The following is an 18,125-nucleotide window of genomic DNA, read 5'->3' as shown; positions in this document are numbered from 1 at the left end:
AGTTCCCTGGATGTTAACGTCGGAGGATACTAATGCTGGTTTAGACCTCCAGGATTTTGATCAGTTGCTGGATGATGCCCGGCTGGCAACTGAGGACTTACAAATACTAACCGGTTTATTGGATAAGCTTATTGCCCGTGAGACTTTCTCATCCACGGCTCTAACGCGTCCTGTCACCTCGGGGGAGGGTACCATGGCGGGAGCCACACCGGCAGGTTTTTCTTTGGTACCCAATGCAGCTGACTGTCAAGCTGAAGCCAAGAGGATCGCTATCCAGACAGCCCTCCTCTTTGCGGATTGTACAAAGGATACCACGATAGCCACCTTGGCTCAACGTTTGACCCCGACGTTCGGGGCCGATGCACCCACGGTCGCGGTCCGAGTACAACCATTGTTAGGTGGGGAGCCCGACCCCCTACTCACGCTCCTGGAAACGGAACTTTTACCGCACATTACCGCAGCTGCCGCTCTGAGACTTGAAAGCGCACAGGCTCTCGCGGATAGGGAAGCTGCTGAAGCGGCTAAGGCGGAAGCCGAGGCTCAAGCCGCAAGGGACAAAGAGCAGCAGTTGGCTGCGGATCGGGCGCGGACAGGCGGCCGCCCCAAAAACTCCGGACGGAGCGGTCCTCCATTGGGTCTGTCGTTTTCCCCGGTATTTGACCCGTCGCGCACGACTCAACGCGCATGCCACCTCGCAGAACGACGCCAAGACTCCGAGGAGTCTGAGGAAGAGGACTTGTATGGGGACAGTTCTCAATGGGCCACAAGTTTTCGAACAAGCAAACCTCATCGTACAGGTGGCCCGGGTGAGGACGTTCACCTGTTACAAGCTCAGAATCGGGAGCTATCTGGCCGTGTAGATCAACTCCAGGAGCTAATGGAATGCTTGCTTCAGGACAACAGGCAGTTACAGCGGGCCCTGACAACCCCGGCACAACCCGTTCCACAGGGGCCGCAGTACCGGTTCAGCAGGGAGTGCCAGCCCAGCCACCCGCTAATGTGCCTGTTCAACCCCTGGTTCCCGGAGGTCCCGTTTTACCTGCACCCAGGGCACCCGTGCAACCGGGCCAACCCATGCCCGGTCCTTGGAAACAACTCAAATTGAAAACTACTTACGATGGATCTCTCGAAACCGTGCCCTGTTTCTTGCATCAGGTAGACAGCTATATGCGAGAACAAGGACAGTTCTTCCCTACAGAGGACAGCCGGGTTCGCTATGTGGCTTCCCTTTTGACAGGTAAAGCAGCCGACTGGATGGTCCTCCAGTTCGACACCCGATCCCGCTCTATCCGTTCCCTCAACAATTTCATGACTGCCTTACGGAGGAGGTTTGAGGATCCCTTTATGGGGGAACGAGCCAAAGCGGAGCTTCTACAATTAAGACAAGGCTCTACTCCAGTTCGAGAGTTTGCCGATGAATTCCAGAGACTAGCAAGCAGAATTGTGGACTGGCCCGAAGCCACCCTAATTCACCATTTCAGGAAAGCCTTACACCCTGACATTCTGAACTGGTCGTATATGCGGGGTGATCCCGACACCCTCGAGGATTGGATTCTATTAGCCGAGGAGGTGGAAAGCCGCTGGCGCTTTATTTCCCTCGTCCGCCAAAGAAACAAGGAGAAAAGCGTCCAAAAACCCCAGCCCAAGGAACCGCTCCCCAACCCACGGAAGCCCGCGCGTCCACCCCAGGATCGCGAAACACGGTTTCAAAGAGGAGCTTGCCTCACTTGTGGGGAACTGGGCCACTTTGCGGCTGTCTGCCCACATCGCCCTGAACTCTTTCGCCCCAGCATGGCAGCCCGAGCTCGAGGACGACCTCAACGCAGAGGCACCGCGGCCACCCGCAGCGCAGCGCCGGGAAGACCCACACCCTCTGCACTTCACGTTGAGGACTCATCTAACCTTCCTACTGTCAGCCCTTGGCCCACAGAACCAGAAATCACCACAAAGTCATATAGAGTCCAAACTGATGGCTTTTACTGATCAAATAGGCATACAGTGCAAACGAATAAAATGACAGCTATGAAAGGCTCACTAGCTGGGAGATATTATAAGGCAGGAAAGGCGGGAGATTACACGCAGGAATACAGTTTCCCAGGAGCTGAGTTCCCAGGCTTAGGCATGCGACCTTGGGGGGCAGACAATACAGCACAGAGACAGAGGCAATAACGAAACCGAGATAGCAGCCTGACATTCTGCTCCCCTCAAGGCCCCCTCCCAGTTCGCAAGGGGGCTGGCCTGTCCGGGTAAGCAATGTGAAAGGCGTCGACGAGGTCGGGGGCGGAGACATCCCGTGCGCGCACCCATTCGTCATAGGCAGGGGGGAAATGTTTCCAACGAACTAGATATTGGAGAGTGCCATGGTGAATACGGGAGTCAAGGATCTTGGAGACTTCGAAGTGTTCTTCCCCCCCCACCATGATGGGTTGCGCAGGCGGTGGGTCCGGATGCCACCGTGGAGAAGCAACATGGGGTTTGAGGAGGCTTATGTGGAAAACAGGATGCACACGCCTCAAGGATTTGGGGAGAGCCAGTTCCACTGTGACAGGGTTTATGACCCGAGTAATGGGGAAAGGGCCAATGAATTTGGCGCTGAGTTTATGGCACGGTTGGGTGGAACGGAGGTTTTTGGTGGAAAGGTAAACCAAAGCACCCACTTGCAGATCACCCCCGGGGGAGCGATGTTTGTCAGCTTGCGCTTTGTATTTACGTTTGGCCCGGTCGAGGTTGCTAACGAGCCAGGGCCAAGTGGTACGGAGGGCGTGTGCCCAGGAGGCAATGTCGGGGTTCCCCTCCCCCTCTACATCATCTGTAGGAACGATGGGACTGAAATCTTGTCCATACACAGCAAAAAACGGGCTAAAACCTGTGGATTGATGCATGGCATTATTGTAGGCATATTCTGCTAAAGGTAACAGTTCCACCCAGTTATCCTGGTGGTAGTTAACATAACAACGCAAATAACATTCAAGTACAGCATTGACACGTTCAGTTTGACCATCAGTTTGAGGATGGTATGCACTAGACAATCCCTGTTCCACCCCCACCAACTTGAGGAAAGCTTTCCAAAACTTAGAAACGAAACCACTTCCGCGGTCACAAATTATTTTACGCGGAAACGAATGTAAACGAAATATATGCGTCACGAAGAGGCGGGCCAGTTTCTGGGCAGAGGGGATCCCTGCACATGGAATCAAATGTATTTGCTTAGAAAACAAATCAGTAACAACCCACAACACAGTTTTACCCCCACTGAGAGGGAGATCAGTCATGAAGTCCATAGCAATCACTTCCCAATGTCTGCTGGGCGTTTCAAGAGGTTGTAGCAGTCCCGGGGGTTTGCCCTGCGATCGTTTCGCAGCGGCACAAACGGGACAGCTGCGGATGAAGGAGTCAATGTCGGAACGCATTCCCCCCCACCAGAACTGTCTGCGCAATAAGTGAAGGGTCTTCAGAAACCCAAAGTGCCCAGCTGTTTTGGCTCCATGAGCTAAATGTAAAACGTCCTTCCGGAGAGCTTTGGGTACATACAATTTTGAGTCTTTGTACCAGGACCCCCCTTGTTCCAAAACACCAGGAGGTAGGGTATGAGCGGAACGTTCTAAAAGGCACTGGTCCCGAAGGACAGTTAAAAAGGATTCGGAGATGGGGAGTTTGGAGGGAGCCCCCCCGTCGGTCCTGGAGATCTGAGAAATAGTTATAGGGTTAGTGCTTACGTGCGGCGGCACGCAGACTGCAGGCGGCTGAGCGGTCGGAGGGGTAGGAGGGGCGGGAACTCCGGTCTGTTGCGGTGGCGGCTGGGCAGCCGGTTGGGCTGGCGGAGCTTGCGAGTTAGGGAAGGTGTGTTGATGCTGGGATCGGGTTTGCACAGCCAGCATAGGTAGGGCCCCACGTTGCATAGGGGTGAACAGAGAGTTGGTGGGTCTTTCGAGTTTTACCGGATATTGTGGTAAACGGGAGAGGGCATCCGCGAGAACGTTCTGCTTCCCAGGGACGTGCTTCAGGGTGAAACGGAACTGAGCAAAGAACTCCGCCCACCGTTGTTGTTTCGCCGATAGCTTATGGGACCCCGTGAGGGCAGCTAGATTTTTGTGATCGGTCCAAACTTCAAAGGGTACTTTAGACCCTTCCAAGAATTGCCGCCATAAAGTCAGTGCATGATGAACTGCAGAGGCCTCTTTCTCCCAGATGGGCCAGTTTAATTGAGCGTGCGCAAATTTTTTTGAAAAGTAAGCGCAAGGGTGAAGAAGACCGTCCGGTCCTTGCTGGAGGAGAGCCCCTCCCATGGCTACATCGGAAGCATCGACTTGCACAATGAACATTTGATTTGGGTCTGGGTGCCGTAGCACCGGCTCCGAAGTGAAGAGGCGTTTGAGGGCCAGAAAGGCGGCTTGGCATTGCTCAGTCCATAGGATTTTTGCGGAGGGCAAGGCAGCCGAGCTTACTTTTCCTTTAGTTTTCAGCAGGTCCGTAATGGGTAGAGCCACTTGGGCGAAGTTAGGGATGAATCCCCGATAGAAGTTTGCAAATCCCAGAAATTGCTGTACTTGCTTACGGTTGGTGGGGGGAGTCCAATCGAGGACGGCTTGGACTTTGGCGGGGTCCATGCGAAGACCTTGGTGGGAGATGATGTATCCCAAAAACGTGAGTTTGCTTTGGTGAAATTCACACTTAGCTAGTTTAGCGAACAGTTGATGGTTACGCAGGCGTTGTAGAACTTCCCTGACCAGAGTCACATGCTCGTCCATAGTTTTCGAATAAATGAGAATGTCATCTAAGTAGACCACCACCCCACGATATAGAAGGTCATGTAGGATTTCATTGATGAGTTGCATGAAGACCCCCGGGGCCCCTTTTAATCCGAACGGCATTACAAGGAATTCATACATTCCGAAACAGCTAGAGAAGGCAGTGAGGTGTTCATCTCCTTCGCGGATACGGACTCGGTAGTAGGCTTCCACCAAGTCTAATTTAGAGAACACACGGCCTTCCTGTAATTGTCCCAAAATATCCGATATTAATGGGATAGGATAGGCGTTGGTCTGGGTAACCGCATTGAGCTTTCTGAAGTCAATGCACAGGCGAAGGTCGCCCTCTTTTTTCCGGACGAAAAACGCGGGGGCCGAGTTTGGGGCATTCGAAGGGCGAATGAACCCTCTGGCGAGGTTTTTGTCCAAAAAGTCCCGGAGGACAGTGCGCTCGGAAGCGCTCATAGGGTAAATCTTACTTTTGGTTAATGTGCAGTCCTTTACTACTTCAATCGCACAGTCTGAGGCCCGGCGGGGGGGTAAGGCATCACATTCCCTAAGGTCGAAGACATCTTCAAAGTCCCGGTATACAGCGGGTAGAGCCGGTGGTACTGGGGCAGTAGAGGTTAACGCTGGAACGGGCGGAAATGGCAGAGCAAAGTTTTGCCGATGCTGGTCGCAGGTGGGACTAGCGAAAGAAATAGTGTTTGTTTCCCAATCAATACTGGGACTATGTCCTTTAATCCAGTTAATTCCCAAGACCACTTCAAATCGGATAGGGGCTATAGTGAAGTCTATTTGTTCCCAGTGGGAACCAATTCCCATTGCCACCCCTATGGTGCGATGATCAACTGGACCCCCCTGGAATTGGCTCCCGTCCATTTGAGCAAATTGGACGGGGGCGGGTAAAGCCTCTGAGTCGGCTCTGAGTGCAGCAAAAGTGGCTTCGCTTATGAGAGTGCGACAGCAACCGGAGTCAATTAGTGCTTTGACGGGGATTTGTGGACCTCCGTTAAGTTGTTGTAAAACTGCATCTACGTAGACGGTGGAGTCCACTTCTTTGATTTTGGTAGGAGCATTCGGTTTGATAGGAAGATCCTGAGAGGTCTGTGGAGATGCTCCATTCACCACAGACCGGAGCCGTTTTTTGACAAGTCGAGGGGAGATTCCAGGTTTAAGGCTGGAGAAATCCAAGGGTTCTCCTCATCCGAAGAGGGAAAGCTGTCCCCCAATGGGGCACTTGTAATCCGAGACCCGGCGGGGTCGTTGGAAGCAGGCAGGGAGGCTGGGTCCCCGGCATGGAGTGCAGAGGGTGTGGGCCTTCCCGGAGCTGCGCTGCGGGTGGCCGCGGTGCCTCTGCGTGGTGGACGACCTCGGGCGCGGGTTGTCGTGCTGGGACGAAATAATTCCTGGCGGCGTGGGCAAACGGCTGCAAAGTGGCCCATTTCTCCGCATGTAAGACAGGCACCCCTCTGAAATCGGGCTTCACGTTCCTGGAGCGGACGTGGGGGATTTCGTGGGACGAGCAGTGGTGCCTTGGGTTGAGGCTTTTGGGTGCCCTTCTCCTTGTGCTTTTGACGGACGAGAGAAATAAAGCGGCGGCGGCTTTCCACTTCCTCGGCTAATAGGATCCAGCCTTCGAGGGTATCGGGATCGCCCCGCATGTAAGACCAGTTCAGAATGTCAGGATGCAAGGCTTCCCTGAAATGATGGATTAGGGTGGTCTCGGGCCAACCTACAATTTTACTTGCCAGTCGCTGAAATTCATCGGCAAATTCCCGAACTGTAGCAGAGCCTTGTTTTAATTGTAAGAGTTCCGTTTTGGCTCTTTCTCCCAGGAAGGGGTCCTCAAACCTCCTTCTCAGGGCAGTCATGAAGTTGTTGAGGGAACGAATCGCACGAGAGCGGGTGTCAAACTGGAGGACCATCCAGTCAGCCGCTTTGCCTGTCAGGAGGGAAGCTACGTACCGCACCCGGCTATCTTCCGTGGGGAAAAGTTGACCTTGTTCTCGCATATAACTGTCCACTTGATGCAAGAAACAAGGCAAAGTCTCAAGAGATCCGTCATACGTAGTCCTCAATTTGAGTTGCTTCCAAGGGCCGGGCGCGGGCTGACCCGGTTGCACGGGTGGTCCGGGCGGAGGAGCAACAGGAGCTCCAGGAGGCAAGGGTAGAGCAGGCACATTAGCAGGTGGTTGCACGGGTGGTCCGGGCGGAGGAGCAACAGGAGCTCCAGGAGGTAAGGGTGGAGCAGGCACATTAGCGGGTGGTTGTACGGGTGCCCCCTGGCCCGGTATCGGAACGGGCTGTCTCTGAGCTATCAGGGTTTGTTGTAATTGCCTGTTCTCGTGAAGCATAAGTTCCATTACTTCTTGGAGTTGATGAACACGGTCGGAGAGCTCCCGATTCTGGGCTCGTAAAAGATGAACCTCCTCACTTGGGCCCCCAGTAAGATGAGGCTTACTGGTTCGGAAGCTCGTGGCCCATTGAGAGCTATCCCCATATAAATCCTCGTCTTCAGACTCATCTGAGTCTCGACGTCGGTCAGCCAAACGGCGTGCGCGTTGGGTCGCACGCGACGGGACAAACGCCGGGGAAAAGGTTAGACCTGATAGTCCCAGTACATAGTCCTTGGGGCGCGTGTCCACGTTCGCCTGATTCCTTGCTGCAGCCGCCCTGGCTGCTTCCGCCGCCTCTCTCTCTCTTGCGACAGCAAGTTGCGGTGCTGTCTCCACCCGCTCCAGCATTAACCTCCGATATCCCATCACCGCCGTCCCTACCTGATGTATACCAGGACTTTGCGGATGTCTTTAACATTAAAGAATGTGATGCCTTACCCCCCCACCGTGCCACTGACTGTGCAATTGAGGTGGTGAAGGACTGCACATTAACCAAGAGTAAGATTTACCCTATGAGCGCTTCCGAGCGCACTGTACTACGGGACTTTTTGGACAAAAACCTTGCCCGAGGGTTCATTCGCCCATCGAATGCTCCCAACTCAGCCCCCGAAAAAAGAGGGCGACCTGCGCCTATGCATCGACTTCCGAAAGCTCAATGCGGTTACCCAAGCCAACGCCTACCCTATACCGCTGATTTCAGATATTTTGGGACAGTTGCAGGAGGGACGTATATTCTCCAAATTGGACTTAGTAGAAGCCTACTACCGCGTCCGTATCCGCGAGGGAGACGAACCCCCTCACTGCCTTCTCTAGCTGTTTTGGAATGTTTGAATTCCTTGTGATGCCTTTCGGGTTAAAAGGAGCCCCGGGGGTCTTCATGCAACTCATCAACGAAATCCTCCACGATTTACTGTACCGCGGGGTGGTAGTTTATTTAGATGACATTCTTATTTATTCAAAAACCATGGATGAGCATGTCGCTCTGGTCCGAGAAGTTCTGCAGCGCCTGCGCAGTCACCAACTCTTTGCAAAGTTGGCTAAATGCGAATTTCATCAGAGCAAAATAACTTTCTTGGGATATATAATCTCCCACCATGGCCTTAGCATGGACCCGCCCAAGGTCCAATCCATCCTCGATTGGACCCCTCCCTCCAACCGCAAACAAGTACAACAGTTTCTAGGTTTTGCTAATTTCTATCGCGGGTTCATCCCTAACTTCGCCCAAGTGGCGCTGCCCATCACCGACCTTCTGAAAACAAAGGGTAAAGGAAGCTCGGCTACGTTACCCTCCGCTAAGATACTGTGGACTGATCAATGCCAGGCCGCTTTTGTAGCCCTCAAACGCCTTTTCACTTCGGAGCCCGTGCTACGGCACCCAGACCCGAATCAAATGTTCATTGTGCAAGTCGATGCCTCCGACGTGGCTATGGGAGGGGCCCTTCTCCAAAGAGGACCAGATGGTCTACTTCACCCCTGCGCTTACTTCTCAAAGAAGTTTGCGCACTCCCAATTGAACTGGCCCATTTGGGAGAAAGAAGCATCAGCCGTTCACCATGCACTTACTCTGTGGCGACAATTCCTGGAGGGGTCTAAAGTACCCTTTGAAGTCTGGACCGATCACAAAAATCTAGCTGCCCTCACGGGGACCCATAAATTGTCCGCGAAACAACAGCGTTGGGCGGATTTCTTTGCTCAGTTTCGTTTTGTCCTGAAGCATGTCCCTGAAAAACAAAACGTTCTCGCAGATGCTCTCTCCCGACTGCCTCAGTACCCGGTGAAACTTGATCGGCCAACAGACTCTTTATTTACGCCCGCGCAAAGAGAAGCCCTACCCGTGCTGGCTGTACAAACCTGATCCCAAACACTGCCCCCACAACGGAAGCACGCAGTAGCCGACGCACCAACTCCTCCAACCCAATCGGCCGCCAAGCCGCCTGCAGTCAGCGCACCACCGCACGTAAGCGCTTCCCCCTCATCGACCCCCATATCTGCTCCTGCTTCCACCGTAAAAAAGGGGGGTTCCCGTCTCCGAGTCTTTCTTAAATTCCCTTCGAGCACAATGCCTTATGGAACGCTCTGCTCAAACCCTGCCTCCCGATGTAATCGAACAAGGAGGTTGTTGGTACAAAGACTCGAAATTATACGTGCCCAAAACGCTCCGAAAAGAAGTCTTACATTTGGCTCATGGAGTCAAAACAGCTGGACACTTTGGGTTCCTAAAGACCCTTCACCTGTTGCGCAGGCAGTTCTGGTGGGGGGGAATGCGATCTGACATTGACTCTTTTATTCGCAGTGTCCTGTTTGCGCCACGGTCAAACAATCTCAAGGCAAACCCCCAGGACTACTGCAACCACTCGAAATACCCAGCAAACCCTGGGAAGTGATTGCTATGGATTTTATGACGGATCTCCCTCTCAGCGGGGGAAAAACTGTGTTATGGGTTATCACTGACTTATTTTCTAAGCAAATACATTTGGTTCCATGTGCGGGGATCCCCTCCGCTCAAAAGTTGGCCTGCCTCTTCGTGTCACATGTCTTTAGACTACATTCGTTTCCGCGCAAGATAATCTGCGACCACGGAAGTAGTTTCGTTGCTAAGTTTTGGAAAGCTTTTCTCAAATTGGTGGGGGTGGAGCAGGGGTTGTCTAGTGCATACCATCCCCAAACGGATGGTCAAACCGAACGTGTCAATGCTGTACTCGAATGTTATTTGCACTGTTATGTCAATTACCACCAAGATGACTGGGTGGAACTGTTGCCTTTTGCAGAATATGCCTACAATAATGCTGTATATCAGTCCACAGGTTTCAGCCCGTTTTATGCGGTGTATGGACAGGACTTCGGTCCTATCACCCCGGTAGAAGGATCAGAGGGGGAGGAGGATGCCGACATTGCCTCATGGGCACACACCCTCCGTACAACATGGCCCTGGCTGATTAGCAACCTGGACCGAGCCAAGCGCAAATACAAGGCGCAGGCTGACAAGCATCGTTCCCCCAGTAGGGACCTGCAAGTGGGCGACCTGGTATACCTTTCCACCAAGAACCTGCGCTCCACCCGTCCGTGCCATAAGCTCAGTGCTAAATACATTGGCCCATTTCCCATCACCCGCCTCATAAATCCTGTCACGGTGGAACTATCTCTCCCCAAAACTCTGAGGCGTGTGCACCCCGTTTTCCATGTCAGCCTTCTAAAGCCCCATGTTGCTTCCCCACAATGGCACCCGGAGCCGCCTCCTGAACAACCCATAATGGTGGGGGGGGGAGGAACATTTCGAAGTCTCCAAAATCCTGGATTCCCGCATACACCATGGGGCCTTGCAATACCTGATCCGCTGGAAACACTTTCCCCCTGCCTATGACGAGTGGGTTCGCGCACGGGATGTCTCCGCCCCCAAACTCGTCAACGCCTTTCACAATGCCTACCCGGACAGACCAGCCCCCTTGCCAGATGGGAGGGGGACTTAAGGGGAGCAGTATGTCAGGCTGTTATCTCGGTTTAGATGTTTCCTTTCGTTTCTCTGCTGAACCGTCCAGACTCAAGGGCGGCTACACATACCAAAACCTGGGAACGCCACTCCTGGGAAATAATGCTCTGTTTATGCTTTGTAATCTCCCGCCGTTTCTCTGCCTTATATTTCCAAATAACGGGCAAGACAAGCCATAGCTGTCATCTTGCCTTTCATGCACTGTATTGCCTATTTGACCAGTAAAGCCATCTGCTTGGAATCTGATTGTCTCTGTGGTGATTTCTGGTTCGATGGGTCAAGAGCTGACAGCTGCTCATATTTAACTTACAGTCCACCCATACCCCAAGATCTTGTTCACCCACACTGCTGCCCAGAAGTGTATCCCCCATCCAGTATATAAGTTTCTCATATAGGTAAACACCATCAACCACATTCCCTCGATCTAGTAAGCTGATCACTTGATCAAAGAAGGAAACAAGGTTGGTCTGGCAGCATCTTTTCTGTACAGGAAAGGCTGCAGTTGGCTTGCCAACCAAAGCTGGTGGAAGGTACTCTTGGCGGCTGCCCCCTCTGCTTAGTTGACAGGAGGCCCAGATCCAGCAGCACCCTGAAACTAGGAAACCACTCCTTTTAAGGGAGTGCAACCCCATCCAGAGTTGATCTTTCTGTACACCAGTAACACCCCTGGGTTTTCAGGAGCTTATCCCAAACTGTCTCCAGGCACTAGTTTCCACAGATGCCCAGGAATCGCAAGAGAGAGCAAAGTATCATTCACATATTTATTTATTTACAAAATTTATATCCTGCCTTTCTGTCCTTACAAGGGCCATCAAGGTGGCTAACCATTTAAAACATGCATGATAAAATATGCTATAAAACCATTAAAATAAACCCCCTCCCAAACATACCTCATTGAAACAACTTTAAAAAGTTAATATAGTTAAAATACATATAAAACATTTAAAATATATACCAAACATAAAACGTTCGTTAAGGAGGGATCATTGAGGGAATGCCAAAAGAAACCAGAGTCTTCATCCGCTGGCGGCATGTGGGTCACAGCCCAGCCCAAATCTCCAGGCAGCTTCATGGAGATGTCAAAAAGCAGATATCTCAAATTCCTCAGGAGTTCCTCTGTTTCTGGCCAACTTGGTGGTTCCACACACCAAATAAGTATATGAAAAGCTGTCTCTCAGGATGGGATGAAAGCATGTGGCTTCCAGATCTGCACAGGACTCTCTCCAGTTGTACCACTAAAGGCTGTTATGTGGAATAAGGGGGAGGGGTTCTCCTTTGTCCCACAATGGCTCCCCAGCCCACCCCTGGAACTCCACACTCCTCCAGGCTATAAATTCTTCCTGTCCTGGTTGGCTCTTTGCTGGGCAATGGCCTTCCTTCTCAGAGGGCAGGTGCTGGCTTCCCACGGCCTAATTCAGCTCTTCATAACTCTGGTTCTAGTTCCTGTGTTTGGATGGCCCCTAAGGCTGCTGCTGATCTTGCCCCATTCTTCTGTCTAGTCCATGCCCCCCAGTTGGTGCCACATTTCTGCCTCCATCTTGGCCCCCTTGATGCTCTCTGGCAGGTGCTCATGTCTGTGCCTGTCTCCTCAGCCATCTATGACCTAGTTGGGAGAGCCAGCAGGGTGTAGTGGTTAAGAGCGGTGGACTCAAACCAGGTTTGATTCTCCACTCCTCCACATGAGTGGCGGACTCTAACCTGGTTAACTGGGTTCGATTCCCTACTCCTCCACATGAAGCCTGCTGGGTGACCTTGGGCTAGTCACAGTGCTCTCCGAACTCTCTCAGCCCCACCCACCTCACAAGGTGTCTGTTGTGGGGAGGGGAAGAGATGGCAAGCCGCTTTGAGACTCCTTAAAAGGTAGAGAAAAGCGGGGTATAAAGAACACTTCTTCTACTGCTTCAGGCACCCAGGCCAAAGGCACAAACCCAGTTGGTTAAAATAGGGGGAAGCACATGCTGTACTTGGGCAGTGACAAGGAAAAACCACCGCTGCCATAAGTGCTCCTCGTGAGGAACAGCTTTTTGCAATGGAGTGGCCAACCAGCCATTCTTTCTCTCTCTCAATTTTAACCCTTCCTGTGGAAACATGGAATAATAAAGACTCTCCGACCCGTAAAGATTTCTGAGAAAATGTATACCATGTGCTTTGAATTCTTGAAATATGCTATACAAAGTGCTCTGGCCTTGTTAACGGAGAAGCATGATGAGAATCATTCCATGGGCAAGACTGCTGGAAGGGAAAGAAGCAAGTGAAGAGCTCCTTGCAAGCTCAAGCTCTTGCTATTCCAACAAGAAGAAAACATGGTAGGAGATCCAAGAAGACAATGTGGATAAACAGAGAACTCCATAAGGAGCTACAGAAGACAAAGGAAATGTTCAAGAAATGGAGGTAAGGCCATACCTCTAAAGAAGGATAGCTGAGGGTTGCCGGGCACTGTAGGTCAACCATTAGAGAGGCCAAAGCTCAGAGTGAGATGCTGGCCAGGGAGGCTCGCTACAACAAGAGAAGCTTTGTCAGATATGTGAGGAGCAAATGCAATGGAAAAGAGGCAATAGGCCCACAGTTGAGTAAAAATGGTGAAACTCTTACAGAGGACAGAGAGAAAGCAGAAAGGCTCAGTGCCTACTTTGCCTCAGTTTTCCCCCCTGAAGAAAAGAACATGCTCATCTAGAGATGGTAGTAGGCAAGGCACAGCGACCAGGCTGCTGGTTGACATGGGCAAAGAGGTAGTTGAGAAACACCTGTCTGCACTGGATGAGTACAGATCCCCCGGGGCAGACGGTATGCACTTGAGAGAGCTCAAAGAACTTTCTAGAGAGTTCAGAGCCTATGTCCACTATCTTCCAGACCTCCAGACTGGAGGAAGGTGAATGTTATCCCAATTTTCAAAAAAATGGAGGAGGGATAACCCAGAAAACTACAGGCCAGTCTGATCTCTGTCCCAGGGAAGATACTGGAGCAGATTTTAAAGAGATCAATCTGCGAGCATCTGAAGGACAACTTGGTGATCTGGGGAAGTCAGCATGGATTTGTCCTCAATAGGTCCTGCCAGACCAACTTTGTTTCCTTCTTTGATCAAGTGACCAGCTTACTGGACCGAGGGAATGCTGTCGATGTTGTTTACCTTCAGTAAAGCTTTTGGCAGGGTTCCCCATGATGTTCTGATGGGTAAACTAGAGGACTGTGGACTGGACTCTAGGATACTTAGGTGGATAGGGAACTGGTTCCAGAACCGCACTCAACGAGTGGTTGTCAATGGCATTTCATCTGAATGGAGAGAGGTGTCCAGTGGGGTGCCACAGGGTTCGGTTCTGGGCCCGGTACTTTTCAATATTTTTATAAATGATCTGGATGAGGGACTGGAGGGACTACTCATTAAATGTGCAGATGACACCAAATTGGGAGCAGCAGCAAACACACCAGAAGATAAAGTTCAACAAGATCTGAACACGCTGAAAAAGTGGGGGGATGTGAACAAGATGCAATTCAACCAGTTCTACATCTGCGTAACAAAAATGAGGAACATACATACTGGATGGGGGATACACGTCTGAGTAGCAGTGTGTATGAACAGGATCTTGGGGTACGGGTGGACCGTAAATTAAATATGAGCAGTCAGTGTGATGCTGTGACAAAAAAAGGCTAATGCAATCTTGGGATGTATCAACAACTGCATAAGATCGCAAGATGTCATAGTTCCACAGTACACTGCATTGGCCAGGCTGCACCTGGAATACTGTGTGCAGTTCTGGAGGCCTCACTTCAAAAATGATGTGGACAGAATGGAGCAGGTGCAGAGGAGAGCAACAAGGATGGCCAGGGGCCTGGAGAGCAAGCCCTATGAAAAAAGGCTGAGGGACTTGGGAGAAGAAGAGTTGGTTTTTATACCCCACTTTTCTCTACCTTTAAGGAGTCTCAAGGTGGATTACAATCACCTTCCCTTCCCTCCCCACAACAGGCACCTCATGAGGTAGGTGGGGCTGAGAGAGTTCTGACAGAACTGTGACTAGCCCAAGATCACCCAGCAGGCTTCACATGGAGGAATGGAGAATCAAACCTGGTTCTCCAGGTTAGAGTCTGCTACTCTTAACCACTTCACCATGCTGGCCCTTAGTTTGGAGGAGGTTGGGGGAGGGACATGGCTGCTCTCTTTAAGTATATGAAGGGTGGTCCTTTAGAGGGCAGGGAGCTGTTTCTGTTGGCAGCAGAGGACAGGATCCCCAATAATGGGTAGAAATTATGGGTGGAAAGGTACTGGCTGGATATTAAGGGAAACAAATTTACAGTAAGAGTTGTTTTGACAATGAAATCTAGGGATGTGCTGGGCTCCCCCTCACTGGCAGTCTTTAAGCAGAGGCTGGACAAACACTTGTCAGGGATGCTCTAGGCTATTCCTGCATTAAGAAGGGGGCTGGACTAGCTGCCCTGTATGGCCCCTTCCAACTCCATGATTCTGTTTAAACAGCAGCCCCGTCTTACCGATACACTTCTAGGCTTAGTTCAGGGTGCTGGCTCTTCCCTTTAAAGCAGCAGGGGACCCATACCTGACGGACGCTCTCTCCCTATAGGAAGCCATGCCTCAGCTCAATCTGCTTCTTGTGCCTTCTCGGCAGGTGCTCTGCTCTTCTGTTGTCCATTCACCTGCCTTTTCTTTTATTTATTTATTTATTTCATTTATAAACTGACTTTTCCACTGAGACTCAAAGTGGATTACAAATATAAAAAAACAATTCAATCAGATAGCATAAGACATCCAATAAACAATGCAGTAGGAGTAGGATTACAGAACTGGAATATAATGCAAACAAACCACCCATCTAAGGCATGACAGACCATAATGTGGAAACTGGATTACAAAGGCAGAAATCAGTGCAGTCAACACAAGGTGATACGAACTGCCGTAGACTACAATCTCAGTTCCTTACAAAAGTGACCTCCTAAATTGTTCCATGATACAACAGTTGTAATCTCTTTCTAAAAATGCCCTCCTGAACATTTGTTTTGCACATTTTGTGAAATGACAGAAGTGTGGGGGCCCTCCTGACCTCCTTGGGCAGGCCGTTCCACAAGGTGGGAATGACCACAGAGAATGCGTGTGTACAGACAGGTGCCAATCTTACCTGCTGCAGGGTGGCACCTTCAGAAGGGTTTGCTCAGACAAGTGAAGCTGTTAGGGCAGCACATAGCAAGTGGGTGGTCCCACCTTGTGGCTCTCAGAACCCCAGCAGAGGTCGGCCCCTTCATGACCAGCTTCCTAGAAGGATTGTGAAGCGGTTTCTTTTGCGAGCGATGATTATTATTAGATCTTGTATTTAATTACCTTTCCACTGAAAGATGTACAGTAATGTACAGTAAATAAAATAATAAAATATACACGCACAGGTATATCAAAGGTCCATCAAAAGAAAAGGTAGAACTGTGAACATCCGAGTCTTTGCTCCTTTTTGCCTTTTCACACCAATACCATCATCTTGAATTGGGCCTGTACAGAAACCGGCAGCCAATGTAGTCAGAAAAATACCAGCTTGACATGGTTACTGTGGCAAAGGCCCTTCAATGACTCTTACTGCAGCATTTTCGAACAACTGAAGTTTCCAAACTGCCTTCAAGGGCAGCTCCACACTCCACCCAGACTGATTTACAGAAAACCTTACCTGTTCTCCAAGAATTCTCAAAAATAATGGACAGAGGCTCAGAAATTACATCGGCAAGTTCTTTGAGTACTCTTGGATGCAATTCATCTGGCCCTGAGGACTTGGTTTCATTTTAAGAAATGAGGTGTTTGTGCACCATCCCAATGCCAATCCTAGGCTGCAAATCCCTTCCCTCATCATGGGTTCTGTTTCTGCCATGCTGAGCACTGTTTCCCTCTCAAGAAAAGACTGAAGAAAAGTAGGAATTTACCAGTTCTGCCCTCCCTTCATCTCCTGTTACAACTTCACTTTCCAGTCCCTGCAATGGGCTTATCATGTCCTTGTTCTTATTCTTACTCTGTACATAGGAAAATAACTTTTTAAAATTTTTTAGCATCTCTTGCTAGCCTAAGCTCATACTGAGCTTTAGCTTTCCTAACACTCTCCCTGCAAGTACTAGTTATTTGTTTATATTTATCTTTGGTTATAAGACTCTCCTTCCACTTCCTAAATGAATCTTTTTTATTTCTCAGCTCTTTAAAAAGCTGTTTACAGAGCCACGCTGGCCCCTTTAGGCTCCTCCCATTTTCCCTTCTCATAGGAATGGTTTGTGATTGCACCTTCAGTATTTCATTTTTAAGAAACTCCCACCCCTCTTGAACTCCCTTCTCAAGCATTTCTGACCATGGGATTCTACCCAGCATATGTTTAAGTTTGTTAAAATTTGCTTTCCTAAAGTCCAACCTATATCCGGGCTGTGTAACCGTGGTCTAGGTATTTTCTTTCCTGACGTTTCGCCAGCAGCTGTGGCAGGCATCTCCAGAGGAGTAACACTGAAGGACAGTGTCTCTCAGTGTCAAGTGTGTAGGAAGAGTAATATATAGTCAGAAAGGGGTTGGGGTTGAGCTGAATCATTGTCCTGCAAAAAGTATCAAAGGTAATGTGCTAATCATTGTCCTGTAAGTATCAAGATAATGTGCTAATGAGGGTGTGGTATGTTAATATGGAACCATTGTATCCTGAAGTGATCTGTTAATGAGTGAAATCCAAAGCTAATCTGCATGGCTATTGTTGACTGTAGTCTTTGTTAGTCTGGAGGTTTTCAGGACAGGAAGCCAAGCCTTATTCATTCTTAAACTCTCTTCTGTTAAAGTTGTGCTGATGTTTATGAATTTCAATGTCTTCTCTGTGCAATCTGACAAAATAGTTGGTAGAATTGTCCAGTCTTTCAGTGTCTTGGAATAAGACCCTGCGTCCCGTTTGTGTCAGTCCATGTTCAGCCACTGCTGATTTCTCAGGTTGGCCAAGTCTGCAGTATCCTTCATTTTCTTTTATCCTTGTTTGTATGCTGCGTTTTGTTGTCCCGATGTAAACTTGTCCACAGCTGCAAGGTATACAGTCCACAATAGCCATGCAGATTAGCTTTGGATTGCACACATTATCAGATCACTTCAGGATACAATGGTTCCATATTAACATACCACACCCTCATTAGCACATTATCTTGATACTCACAGGACAATGATTAGCACGTTACCTTTGATACTTTTTGCAGGACAATGATTCAGCTCAACCCAACCCCTTTCTGACTATATATTACGCTTCCTACACACTTGACACTGAGAGACACTGTCCTTCAGTGTTACTCCTCTGAAGATGCCTGCCATAGCTGCTGGCGAAACGTCAGGAAAGAAAATACATAGTCCACGGTTACACAGCCCGGATAACCCACAAGAACCAATGAACTCTGACCATGAAAGCCTTTGACAATATTCCAACATATATGTCTGACTATTCCTTTCCTCAAGACTGTAAATTCCCGGGTGCCTACTACCCAGGGTGCCTACTACTTTAC

This window comes from Euleptes europaea, chromosome 14 (genome assembly GCF_029931775.1).
Source record: "Euleptes europaea isolate rEulEur1 chromosome 14, rEulEur1.hap1, whole genome shotgun sequence".
Classification (NCBI taxonomy): Eukaryota; Metazoa; Chordata; class Lepidosauria; order Squamata; family Sphaerodactylidae; genus Euleptes; species Euleptes europaea.
This window is presented reverse-complemented; position numbering follows the sequence as displayed.